The sequence below is a fragment of the Diadema antillarum genome, unplaced genomic scaffold (genome assembly GCF_040938485.1).
Source record: "Diadema antillarum isolate AM-2024a unplaced genomic scaffold, OU_Dant_1.0 scf00000010, whole genome shotgun sequence".
NCBI classification, from domain to species: Eukaryota; Metazoa; Echinodermata; class Echinoidea; order Diadematoida; family Diadematidae; genus Diadema; species Diadema antillarum.
Genome location: NW_027270899.1, coordinates 2134806 through 2149443, shown reverse-complemented (window position 1 = coordinate 2149443; position 14638 = coordinate 2134806). Strand labels below are relative to the sequence as shown.

The following is a 14638-nucleotide window of genomic DNA, read 5'->3' as shown; positions in this document are numbered from 1 at the left end:
AATTTGACCTGCCTCTGCTGAGGTCAGCAAAGCAATCGCAAACGCTCTTTCCAAGACTCGAAGAAAGTGAGCATAAACAGTGCTCCCGTGCGCATTTTGAATCAGCGTTTTGAATCAGCGTTTCAAAACGCTGATTCTGCCTTCGCAAATTGAGCATAAACACACCCTTAGTGAGCTTTCTATCCTTCTCCTTTACAATGATGACCTTACATCCTCAATCTGACTCATACAGGGTGTTCAGATGCAAAAAATTTATACTAGAACGGCATAGCTATACGACGAATTTATACGTCTAAACGCTGAGTAACGAAATGAGGTATAACGAAAAGACGTAAAGCCAAACGACGTTCACTAGAGCATCGTTTCGAATTAGAACTCGAAAACGAATCAGCATTCCTTTGTGTCCATTGTGCTTCTGAACATATGGCGACCATAGAACGGTATGACTGGGCGGGGCTTGATGGGAGGGCGCACGAAAGGTGACATCAATGGAGTGAGGTTGAACACTGCATTACATTCACTGCCTTTAACCCATTCCATACTGAATTCTGAAATCCCCATAGACCTAATACACACGCTACCCGGTTCCCAAATGGAACGGGTTAATAGGCATTCCTTCTCCCTTGCAATATCAAGCAGCATAAAAAAAAAAAAATTATTGTGCTTAAAAACACATTCAATTTTTGTCTCTTATCTGCATGATTGATTAAAAAAAATATGATTGTTGCTTTAAAGTAAAGAGCATGAACACGTGTGTGGCATGTGATATTCCATGACACGTTTAAAGGGATACTACAGTATTGGTGGAGATGAGAAATGGCTTTTAACTTTTTGCGAGATACCAAGAAAACACTTATGATATAGTACAGAAAATACTATTTTAAGATGAATTCAAAGTTTATTTGATGAAAATCGGGTTTGGAATGACTGAAACATCCAAAAACAAAGTAAAACAAAGCGATCGTAATAAAGTGTGGGTCCCACACTTTATTAGAATCCCTCTTTTTTGGATATCTCAGCCATTTCAAAACCAATTTTCATCAAATAAACATTGAATTCCTCAGAGAAGTACATGTTCTTTCATATTTCATAAGAGGTTTCTCATCATCTCACCAAAAAATGTTAGAAACCTGAAATTAGGTCTCAACCGAAACTATACGATCCCTTTAATCTCTAAAGAGTATTGTAACATCCAAAATTTTTGAGTGCACGAAACTTCACAAATTTCACAAGGAGCCAGGATTTGTGAAAGTAAAATGCATGTGAAAGGTGTCGTCGCACAATTTGCAATGAATGCCGGTGGCAATACGCAAAATGATTTCATGCCGCTAAAGAGGCCATTGGCTTCAATTTGCAAACATTGCACACCTTGAATATTTCTGCCTTTACAGTACCATCAAAGTTAGCTCTACTACATTTGCTGACAAGTTTGAATGGACTCTTTACAACACTAGAAATGAAGCAAAGATTATGAAAATATTTCCACTTAATTTTTGCTTTGAGATAATTTCATATTTTGTACAGTCAGTAGGTTTTCATCAGCTATAAATTGTACAAAAGGGCTAATATCTGACATTTTGGGAAGTTAGGCCATAGTTTAAAACCACACCTTCTGCAGCTCCAAAGATGAAACACAGAAGCAAAGGATAAAGAAGTCATTCAATGCTATAAGGGCAAACACACAACTGCTTCGTAGTCCAAAGCAAGATGCTTACGTTAAAGAAACAGCCTTGGCATGAAAATCACAATATTTCAGGTTGAGCTGTAGAGCAAACGGGATTTTGTGACCAAACTACAGTATGTCATCCTGGCAGCATGCTGCAACAACTTCATTTCAAATCCCACAACCGTGATGAGGGGGGGGGGGGGGGGGGGTATTCACAATAGCGGGTGGTGTTGCGAACTTGGGCAAGGCAAAACACATGTAGTGATTCTATTTCTCTTCCAAACTCAAACATGGATTCCAGTGATCGTAGAGGCAGGGAGAAAGGAATTTCGAAAAATCAGTCATTCTCTTGCGGTTATTACAATTTTCGTCATAAAATGTTGCACCTGTTTCTCTAATATTTTTTCTAATGTGTGTCTGTGTGTATGTCACTCAGCAGTAAGTATACAGCTTCATGCATCAAATCTCAAATATGATTTCACTCAGCCTCTTTGATGAAAATGCTCCTCCAGTCCTCCTTCACTTTTAATGTGACCTGCTGGATAGCATCAAACGTTGGAGAATGCATGGTTGTCTAGATCAACTCACAACATAGACCTTGATTTCTATTTCTCTAGATAGTCTTAGCATGGGTGTATGCAAGGGGGGGTCGGGAGGGTCGTACGACCCCCCCCCCCCCCCCAAATTTTCAAAAGGTCCACTTTTTGTAAAAGACAATTTCTGTTTTTCGAGGGCTTTTTACCCTGGGGTCTATGTATTAGGAAGGTGTAAGGTTAGCTAGTTAGCAACTTTTTTTAAATGCACTTATGCAGTTTTCAACTTACCGATTAACGAACTTACAAGTGGCCAACACAGGTTTTATCACCAATTTTAACATGATGAATGGGTGTTTTTTTTTTTTAAGTATGCTGAAAAAGTCACTTTTGTATGCACCAAATGGCCCCATTTTAAGATATAAAATTCAAAAACTCCCTACTGTGGGAGGGGGGACACCCCCCTCCCACACCCTCCCCCCGCTCGGTCGCTCCGCTCCCTCGCAAAGGTAAAGGTCCAAAAACTTTGATTACGACCCCCCCAGAAAAAATCCTGGATACACCCCTGGTCTTAGAGAGTTTTGTGTCACCACAAATAGCCTTGGTGTAATGATATTCCTATGATACTTCAACACAATTTAGAATGCAAACAAAACACTACGAAGCTAAAAAAAAAAAAAAAAGTGTTACGACTGAATAATCTTGAATATCCTACAGTATGAAATCCTCAGTTTCAAGACCTGTAAAAGTCTTCTGTAAAGGTTTCTTTTTGTCATATTTGCTCAAACTGGCCTCATTTCAAGGCATGTTTGGAAAATTTGACTCAGAGCAATACAACAGTTAGTAGCAGTTTATTAAGTTTATTATTAGTAGCAGTCATTAACAGTTTAATCTTGTGAACAGCACCTGACTCGCGAAATTTGTGAAAATAAAAGCCTCGCGAAATATTTGGCGTATACAGTATCTCCTTTCAATGACTTTACAAGGAGATGTAAATGGTAAAGATAAAATTTGCCTGGAACAACTAATATTAGTTCCTGGGCCTGCATCAAGCATGTGTGCACACTGGTAGAGGTACATCTGGTCTAGAGAAATTGGCATCGGTTCTCAGTACCGTTCAGCATACGTGCTCAAGTCCTGCTGACAGGCAGAAAGTCGTGACTACATGTGCTCAAGTCCTATTGACAGGCAGAAAGTCGCGACTACATGGGGCAAAGTTGAAGACATCACTCCCAAGGAGTAAGCCTTAGCTTTTGATGTGCATTCACGGCGGGGACAGAGCACGTAGATCAGTAGAAGGGCGTCTAGTCATAACATTTGAAACAGTTCAGTACATCCAGGAGACTTGGGGGCTTGTGATGATTTATTGTGCCTAGTACTGTTTTGACTCGGAGCAAGCAGGGCAGAAGAGGAGAGCTTCCTACCAACAGCCTCCATCTTTCAGGAGTTGCCATGACAACTGCACCCCAGAACAGGCTCTATCATCAATTCTTGTATCTGGAAGCATTTTGTCCCTAGTAGATTCGAGTACGCCTCGCAGGCAAGGATGTTTCATTCCTTTCTAACATAATACTCCTGTAAGTCCTGAAGAGGCTTAGAATGACAATGATCGCACTTTCACATAACCTTTTTGCAAGATAGCATACAGACAAATGTTGGGTGTCTACAATTGTTCCACAAGACAGATGGATGCCGATATTCCATCCCACATCCCAACACAGACAAAAAAGTTTCATACAGACGACTTTATCACAAGTTGTCAGTACACAACTGCTCTCAGGTAGTTTAGCATGAGGAGACATACACTTTGGTACTGATTTGAACACACGAAGTGTCACATGGAATATTTCGTTACGAAATCAGTCATTTCGTCGATGAAATGATTATTTTGTAATGAAATGAGAACATTTTGTAACTTTATGAACATTTCGTCCACGAAATGATAATTTCGTTACGAAACGGTCATTTTGTCAACGAAATGACCAATTTCATATCGAAATATTTCGTGCGACACTTGGCGCTCCATGGTTTTTGTCCATGGTTTAAACCATGGTTTCATTTGTACCACCTTCTTGAATTCGGGCCAGGATGTGTAATGTTTTACCATATATGTAAACATGTTCAACATTTATTTGCAACAAAAGCAACTGTTTGCAACAAGGAAAACTGTTTTGCACATTTACTTGCAACCTTTAACAACCTTTTGCAACCTTTTACGCACCCTGGCGATATCCAAACTTCCCTATGTTCGCAAGTATTCGTCGCTCAGTGAGATAGTCCCTTAAGAGTTCCTGGAACCTAGGCTACGCTCTTGATACTCATAGTCACATGTGCCTATTATGTGTCACCAAAGTATGCTCCATGGCTGATAAGAAAAGTATGCCCTGATGACATCACATCTCAGACTGAAACACAAAATAGACATTACATTCCCAATGTCAAGGAGAAATTCTCTCTCTCTCTCTCTCTATTCGGCTGACGTACATCGAGAAAGAAAGTGGGGGCAAAAAATGAGAAAAAGGTTAAAAACAAGACTGGCTGGTGACAGGCCCTCACTTGGTTTGATGCTCACACCCACATTGTTTCGATCCCCTCTTACTCTCCGTTCTGGTCCATTCCACATCATCCTTTTACCCTTCCACTTCAAATACACTCATAATATCTGCATCATCTTCTTTCTCTTTGCTCTCAATCCCTCCCTTTCTCCATTTTCTTTTCCTTGTGCACCTGTTTTTCCTCCCCTTTGCCATCTTATATCATATGTCACCACATTCATTCTCTTCTCCTCTCCTAATTCATTCTCTTGATCATTCTCTAGCTCACTTTCTCTCATTTCTGCTATTTTTCATTCTGATATATTCTTTCTACTCTGTCTCTCTTCCTTCAGTTCTTCCTTTCTTATTTCTTTCAAGGGATTGTACCTCTGTTCTGTCACTCCTGCCTCTCTCCTCCAATCTTTCCTGTTCCTTTGTTTGTTTGTTTGTTTTTCTCATGCTCCTTGACTCTTCTTGATGTGTTTTTATCTCTTCATGGATACCTGCGCTTCTGCAATAATCATCCTCCTCTCCCTCCTCCTCTTCCTCCATCTTCTCCTTTTCCCCTCCTCTCCTCCTCCTTTTCCTCTTTTTCCTCCTCCCCTTATTTTTCCTCTTCCTCCTCCCCTACTCTCCCTCCTCCTACTCCTTCTCTTCCTCTTCCTCCTTTTCCTCTTCCCTTCTTCCTCCTTCTCTTCATCCTCTCCTTCAATCTTCATCTTCCTCCCCTCTTCTTTCTATCATTCTCATCATCATCATCTTTATCCTTATATTCCTCTTCCACCTCTTCCTCTTCCTCATCCTCATATTCATCTTCCTCAGCCTCTTCCTTCTCATCATCATCCTAATCTTCATCCTCATATTCCTCTTCCACCTCTTCCTCTTCCTCCTCATCCTCATCCTCATATTCATCCTCCTCAGCCTCTTCTTCCTCATTATCATCCTGATCTTCATCCTCATATTCCTCCTCCTCCATCTCCTCCTCTCCACACCCATTGACTGTTTTCCTCCAATCCACATCACCATCCCAGTGCATCCTCTGGCTATGTTTACATTCTAACGTTTGACCCCAGCTGACCGCATCCAATTTTCATCACCACAAGGGGCAACATGTTTTTTTCTTCTTCTTTTTTTCCTCCTTCTTCTTCTTTTCACCAGACACTCATATTCTACTTTGTTGCTATTTTGGTTCCTTGATTTGTTTTTGTTTTATTTTGTTTTGTTTTGTTTTGTTTTGTTTTGTTTTGTTTTGTTTTGTTTTGTTTTGTTTTGTTTTGTTTTTGTTTTATGGGGGAGGTGTGGTTGCAGGGATACCAAAGGGAATACTTTATAAGCACTTACGCTAGATCCGACTTTTATGGTAATCTGTAGTTGTATCATGAAAATTGAAAGCTGAAAGGCTGAGAAAATGTGGATGATTGGCTGAAAGGATGCAGGAAAGGAATTTCTTAGTGTTTCTTCATCATCAACATCTTCTCGTCTCCTCATCTCCGACCAACTTATAATCACAGCTTTATGAATAGCTAATGGATTGTCCAATTTTCTCAGAACTTTTGCTGCTTGGTTTCATCAATTTTCCTGCATTTGCTATATCTAAATATTAGTCATCAGGGCCCCATTTTATCAAAAGATAAAATCAATTTTAAATTTCCTTACCACACAGGTTGCCATAGACTTACAGTTGAAATCAACTTTATAATCAATTTTAACTCTTCATAAAACAGGGCCCAGGAAACTTTCCATTTAATTAATTACCATAAACTCACCCTATGGGAGAATTATACTACTGTATTCACCATATTTTTAACACGTCTATAACTTTTCAAGAATCATGACTTTCCGACAATTTCAAAAGTGTTTCAAGTCGCTACGATTGGAGTACAATAATTAATGGAGAAATGTATGCATGAATGTCGCATTCATGTCAGGATCAAAGTTGATAATTTATCTTTTTTTTTTTTAATTCGCGAATAGTACCAGATTCATGAAATTGGCAAAAATAAAAACCACACAAAATGCCGTATACAGTACCACATAGACAGAGACTTAAGATGCGAGTCAGAAATTCAAAAGATTAAGGAGTGAGAGAAACTTTGCACATCCCTGCTTCTACCAAAACTTTCCAACTTTTTTCTCCACGTGCCTCCGTCAGTCTACCCCTTTCATAGCAGTCAGTCGCTGCACAAATATACTCTGGACATATACCTCGACGCATTTCTATAGGCCTATAATTGATGACCACACATTGCAGTGGATAACCTGTTCAAACAGTGGTCTTGATTTTTTTTTCTCTTCTTTTTGTAGGTCTATTCAGCTCCTGGTACTGGACAAGGAACCTTTTGTACCGACACATTCTGCGTCTCTGAGACATATATTTGCACTTCAAGCATCTCTCTCAATGAAAGTGGAAGCTCTTCCTCTATCACAGGAGAAAGTGGATCCCCCTCCCCACCCCCATCACCCCCCCCCCCCCACCCCCTTATACCCTCTTCCTTTCTGGTCCCTATTGACAGATTCCCCCTGTATGTACTGACACAGTGTTGTGAAGATTAGTACCTAGAAGGTGGAGGCTCTCTTACTAACAAATTGACCCACTCGTGACCTTTCCTGGAAAATCAACTGCAAGAAATCAACGTCTTTAAATCAACATCTTTGACTCACATGTCCAGAAAGTCCAACAAAAATTTATTGGTCCCTGCACAAGGGACTTTCATTCATCACTTCAAAATAGTGATCACATCGAACTTTCATACAGTTGAACCTCTCTTATCCGGCCTCCCTTTATCCGGATCTCTCTATTATACGGACGCAATCTCGCCGTGATTTTTTTAAAAAATAATTACGGGAGGAAAGGGGGATTCCCAACTCTTTGAGAACTCCTACACAAACACACATGAATTACATATTACTTCCAACATGATTAACATACATTAAATCAAATTTCCTTCCAATTTGCTTACCTTCAGACATTTTAACATCCCCAAACATCCCTAAATGTAACAATGAAAAGGTTGCAGTATACACATTACTACATGTGGTACTACAATGGGCTACATCAGTACATGTGTATGTATATGGACATGTATAGAGCATTGAGTCTCCCGTATCCAGCCAAATCCCTTATCCGGATGAGCCCCGGTCCCGACTTGTCCGGATACGAGAGGTTCAACTGTACTTTAATGTGATAGTGACAGCAGTCTCAGTGGCTACCTGCAGTTCTATCTCAAAAATTTCAATAATAATGACAATAATAACAAATACGAAAACGAATTTCGCTTACTTTTTTTTTGTGGAGCGGGGTAGTTGTAAACAATTTGGGGTAATAAAGCTTCATTTCCTATCTGTGTAAAGCTTCAAATACACTGTTGACTTTCATTATAGTTTGAATCAAGCTAGAACTTATCAATGTGCACATCAACTAAATTTTAGAATATATAATAGCAACCACTGATGAATTTTGATAATAATTTCATAACAAATACATTTTAAGGCACTTCATACAGATGTTTCTAAGCACACAGTTTACGAGAAAATTGATATTCAATCAAGATGATATTTTCATCATTTTCATCAAGCTTTTAAACTTTGAGTCTTACAACATTATCACTGATGCTACATGAAAGGGCAAGGTCATCAATTTAAAAGCACATGTGCACTCACACATACAAGCATGCATACAAACATTGTGTGTGAATGTTTGACTGCACAAAGTAAATGGGAACAAAATTCAAGATTTCCTGAGGGTGCTGACACCATAAAATCTCACATCAACTTTTTTATTGCCAAAACAGAAAGAATTAAGCTTTTGCACTTTGTGACAGCTGTCATCTGGTTCAAAACACAAATAAATTTCAACTCACTTCGAGCAATTCACCCCAGGCATGTATCTGGGGCACTGGCATCTTACAACAAGAGACCCGGGGGTCTAGCGCTCACCTGAGTATCGCAAGTTCACCTTTCACGCAGTCACTAATCTAAATTATTCACAGCTCTACCAAAATTTGACGAGGCATTCTCAAGTGGAAGATGAAAATGTACAATAAGGGCCCAATTTTTTCAAGATTCCTTAATTTGGGGGAATTGGGGCCCCCTGGGGCCCTCTGGGTGGGGAATGGTGCCCAGTTTGATAAATTGAGATCCTGACCACCTAGGGATGCTACCTGCCAAGTTTGACAAAAATCCATCATGAGGTTTTCAGGAAGAAGATGAAAATGTACAATTCAGGCCCCCATTTGGACCCTTCCAACCACCCCCCCCCCCCCCCCACCCCAAAGAGGGCCACCCCTGGATCTCCTATGAACAAACTTGAAACTACAGTCATTAATGTACTCACTCATAGTATTATCTCAGCTCTATAACTTCTGATTCTAGAGAAGATTTTTAAAGATTCCTTCATTTGGGGGGTTTGTGCCCCCTGGGGGCCCCCTGGGCGGGGCATGGTGCCTATTTTAACAAATTGAGATCCTAACCCCCTAGGGATGCTACCTGCCAAGTTTGTTGAAAATGGGTGATGGGGTTCTCAAGAAGAAGATAAAAATGTACAATTTAGGCCCCATTAGGACCCCTCCTCACCCCCCCCCCCCCCCCCCCCCCCCGGGTCCCAAGGGGGGGCACCCCTGATTCTGCCATGAACAAACTTGAAACTACAGTCATCAATGTGCTAACTCATAGTATTAACCTAGCTCTATCACTTCTGGTTCTAGAGAAGACGATTTTTGCGGATTCCTTAATTTTGGGGGGTTTGGGCCCCCTGGGGGCCCCCTGGGTGGGTCATGGTGCCCATTTTAACAAATGGAGTTCCTAACCCCCTAGGGATGCTACCTGCCAAGTTTGGTGAAAATGGGTCATGGAGTTCTCAAGAAGAAAATGAAAATGTACAATTTAGGCCCCATTAGAACCCTCCCCCACCCCCCTCCCCTGGGTCCCAAGGGGGGCACCCCTGATTCTGCCATGAACAAACTTGAAACTACAGTCATCAATGTACTAAGTCATAGTATTAACTTAGCTCTATCACTTCTGGTTCTAGAGAAGAAGATTTTTACAGATTCCTTAATTTTGGGGGGTTTGGGCCCCCCTGGGGGCCCCCTGGGTGGGGCATGGTGCCCATTTTAACAAATTGAGTTCCTAACCCCCTAGGGATGCTACCTGCCAAGTTTGATGAAAATCGGTCATGGGGTTTTCAAGAAGAAGATGAAAATGTAAAAAGTTTACGCACGACGCACGACGGACGACGGACGACGGACGACGGACGCCGGACGAAGGGCGATCGCAATAGCTCACTTGAGCCTTTGGCTCAGGTGAGCTAAAAATGGCCAGTATTGTACATGTACAGCAAAGAATTTTTTTCTCATCCTTCTTTAAAAGAAAGGTAGTATCACTCCCCCTTCTTTTGGATCAAGTAAATATTTGTTTACAAAACCCTCTGACATGACATTTTTTACAATTTTGTTTTTCCACATCCTACGAGCACTTCCTCTATTTTTTGAGGTTACAACTGAAAAAAAAAGTGTTAACACGATATATTTATATCACAATCTACTTTGTCTCATTCCCTATACAGCCTGTCAACATCTTTACCTGCAAAAACAAATTTATCCACACCTGTTGCTCATATCCATTATGCACTTAAGCCGATTAAACGCCTGCATTAGCCCAATCAACCTCTTTTCTATGGAAACCATCGGATCAGATCTATCATTCACACCAAAAACTGCACCTCTTTTCGCATGGCAGAGTTTATATTTTCCGTCATTACGCACGGAGAAAGACATGTAGCTGATTTCATATAAGTTTGCCCATTCCATGAATTCTTCAGGGTGCTGTACCCTTTAATAGCGAATAATTTGCCCCAAGCATAAAATGTGCATTCAGTCACTACAAAACTATCAAAAGAATTCATTGATCGGAAAAGTCTGAGAGTATTCAAATGATCCTTCGAAAAAGTGATGTATTTTTAAAGCCAGTGTTACTGCAGTTTATGATGTCAGAATATAAAGGAAATATCATGAGAAATTTCATGATTTCATGTTTTACAAATAGTGCACCTGTCTTCAATTGTTGCTGACATATAAGAATGATACATTTACATGTGTTCTCTCATTACGCTCGGAAATGAAAATATGTTATGATATCTAAAGTCTATGAAGCATACTAAGGAGGGGTGAATTTGATGCCTTATTTCACCAAGCTGAAGATTCTTTTATTCATCCTACACGTGTATCTACCAATAACCTTCTCCATACAACTGTACAGGTCTATTAATCTGTCAAACCAGTTGGTAATTCCAACAGGCACAACATATGCATCCATGCATGTGCCATGTTTAAGGAGAAGAAAGATCAATCTTGTAATTCTGCTTACAAACCAAGAAAGAGTACATTCAGCATCATTCAAGAAGTTATAGTACATGATCTCATCGGCTCTAGAGGGCGCAAACAGTAGGAGCTAGCTCTTTCAATTCATGCATGAACGGTTTGGGATATAAATCATACAATATTCTGGTCTTCAATGAGGTATAACACATGTGTGTATGCATTTAAGATGTGCAAAAGTGCTTGTGTATAATGTGTGTCTATAAATATTTTGTGTGGATGTGTGAATGTGAGTGATCTCTCAGTGGTTTTGCAAGTTGATGAAGTAGGGTAAATAGCTAAATTGAGTGTCAAATCACAGTAATGCTCTCTATTTATTTGTTTTTGCATAAAATGGAAAAAACCACTTGCTTCCCTGTCTCTACACTAACACATGAGTGAAAGTGGTTTCTAGTGAAGAGAGTTGTTGGTTGCAGCTGAATTTTACAATAATCAGTATGGTTCAACCCATCAAGAAACATAATAATTTCTAATTACTGCATCTAAGGTCAAGCCATTCAAGCTATTAAAAGGCAATCTTCAAAATACATACTCATTGCAAAAAAATGAGACATGGCTAATGAAAAAAAAATCAAATATCCCATTTCATTAACCAGAAAAAAGTGAATCCACAGCCACACCCAGATTGCTGCTCCCCTGCATCAGTCACCTTCACACTTACGAGAGTAAGAATTAATCATACTGCAGTCAGTGAAAAATCAGCTCTCACAATCGCTTCACCTAAAGAATCCTCCCCACTGAACAGCACGGGAGTAAAGTGGGAGGAGCCACTGCTAAGGGTAATACAATGAGATCAAAGCACTAATCCTCATGTTACACCTCTGTATTCCAACAGCATGCCCCTCCTCTATTCTTTCGCCTCCCACCAATACCACTTGTCCACCATTGTTTCTTTTCACCCCTCTCAAGAAGCCCTGAAATGTGTCTTTCACCCCCTTTCATTGTCCACCTGCAAGTGTCCTAGCGGTGCTGCATGGTTCCTCATGCGCGATTAGAGACCGGTGAAAAATCATTCAGACACCATAACAGATCAGCAACAGGGGCATTTCTCCAGAGCTGCTCTGGCTTCACAAACTTTTATGATACCACCATCTTTGGTCTTCAGCCCACAATAGAAATTAGTCCCCCAATGATCAAAGACCCATACCGCCATATCAGTGTTGAATTCTTCACGAAATAGAAAGGGGGAATGGACCTGTTGATTTTCTCCCTTCGTCAAAAAAACCCGATCAAGAAAATTTCTTCCATCTGTTGAACCAGAATCAAAGTCAGAAAAAAAGGTGATGACGTTAACTGTGTGCATGTGAGCTGGGGCGATTAATCTTCCTCGTTTTTGTTCGACAATCAAATTAAGCCGCTTTATGGACCAGAGAGATGGGACTACATTAGTTCCAGGTCCATGAGCGCTGTTGGCGGTATGCTGGTGATGCCTCCAGGACTTTGACCTTGTTGCCAACATAAAGTGCAAGGTCACCGAAAACTCTGACTCTGAACTACAATAAGGTCAAATAAAGAAAGAGAACGGGCTAAAATCGCGGGGAAAAAAATCTTTGCGTTAAAACCATCTCGCAAGAGAGAAATCTTGAGAACTTGGCATAATTTTGAAATGCCAGGTTAAACATTTATGAGTAGAAATAATTCATGTTTCAACTTTTTTCCAATGTTGAATCATTAACATGCAATTCATGACAGTGAAGCCATGATTCATTCCTGTATAAATAGATTTCATCCTATTGACTACAAAACCTACCTATTATGCCGCAAGCTTACAAGCTTGTAGTGAGCTTGTCTAATATTTGAATATAATTTGCTCATTTCTGATTGGTCAATTTGGTCTCCTAATTTGCATTTTTGGAACTCTGCAAGGTTCCATGGGCCTTCCAATTATCAAAAGTCATCAAATGGTTTGATTTTGACAGAGCATTAATGTATTATGTCTACTGTTTCTCTCAGCTACTTGCTTAGGAATGTGATAAATCACTCCCTTCATTCTTTTTTTAAAATTTATTTATTATGTTTTATTGATTTCAACCATTGGCATACAATTCTTAGTGGCACACTACAAAATAGACCATTTCTGTCATTCATCACAATTTCTCTATGTTTCTTTTCAAACAGCCTAGTAATGAGGCATTTCATACCCATGCTTCCTCTAATTACCTTCCACAGGCAAGAATTCACTTACTGTAAAAGTGGAAATTTTCACGCATTTCGCGCAACCAGAAACTAGCACAAAAATGAAAGCACATGAATATTTTTGCTTGCTGTATGTTCCAGGAGTGGCTGTCTTGAATCCCCGGAATTAAAAACACACAAAACTCTCCTTGCCCCGCTGAGCATAAAAAATTAATCGTGCGAAAATATCCACGTTTACAGTAGTTGTTCGATGTCGGGCAAGTCTCCGGCAAGCTTTGTGGTGGTTAAGGGCAACTTTTGTGAACAAAGCATGCAGAAAATCTGAATACATTACAGAACTGATCTATTGTAAATATTCATTAAAATTCATTCAAAAGATGATCAGACAAATGTTGAACTTATTTCATTGATTATCATGAGTGAGCAAGTTAGCATTTTACAAAGGTAAAAATTGCCGCCAAACCCTTGGGGGGGAAAACCCTTGTTTATGAAATGTCATGACTACACACGGTACAACACCCTTGAAGATACCGCTAATTAACATGGAATGTGCATCATGTTGCTATAAAATGTGTTTACTGTTTACGCTCATTGCCTCTCCTCATATGCAACAATCTTTTCTCCAACGATCTATTCTCGTAAATCAGGATCCTGTCTTACATCCATTCACCATGGCTAATGGAGGGCTTCGACGTGGATAAAGTGTCGACCTGTATGTTATCTGGTTGGCGCATCTTTTAGCCGTCTCCACCGATCACAATGTCCTGAATCCTATCACCCTCCCCCATCAGCATATCACTGACAGTTATTCCTTTGCTATTTCAATGCCACCGACCAGCCGCTAGGTCAGAGGTCAACCTAGACTTCTGGTTCAACACGGACCATTGTGTCCTGGGTATATTCAATTCCATTGCATGCCTTCAAGCTGTTTTTTACCTTCTGGTTTTTTTTTTCCCTACAAAAATAACCCATCCTTTCTATCTAATTTATGAATTTTTCTTATAAATATTTCAAACTGCAAGTAGCCACGAGGGTATGATTCACCATTTGTTCTTAACCTGCACATATGAGTGAATTTTGTAATCACATATACCCTTCCATGCTTCGAGACTTCTTTTAACACTATTGAAAGCCCACCACAAATGCAGCATAAGTACCTGATTCTCTGGGGCCTTGTACGAGAAGAGAAAAGGAGATGATGTAAAGTTCAAATAATTGATAAGCTCAGTACAGTTCTATTTCCACTTGGGACAAAAACAAAAACAAGCAAACAAACAAAACATATTTCCCTCACTGAGATCTACCATCTATCTTAGAAAACTTATCACCTTTTAGGACATATCAAGTTTGAATGACAACATTTTAACATCAAATGTGACCCACTAAAATGCTAACCCT

At 40.0% G+C, this 14638-nt stretch overlaps 1 pseudogene; it reads right to left on the bottom strand.

Annotated features, from left to right (window-relative positions):
• The window catches only part of LOC139720194 (zinc finger protein GLIS3-like), a 114438-nt pseudogene extending 109153 nt beyond the window's left edge, over nucleotides 1-5285 (bottom strand).
• Nucleotides 5286-14638: the final 9353 nt, after the last annotated feature.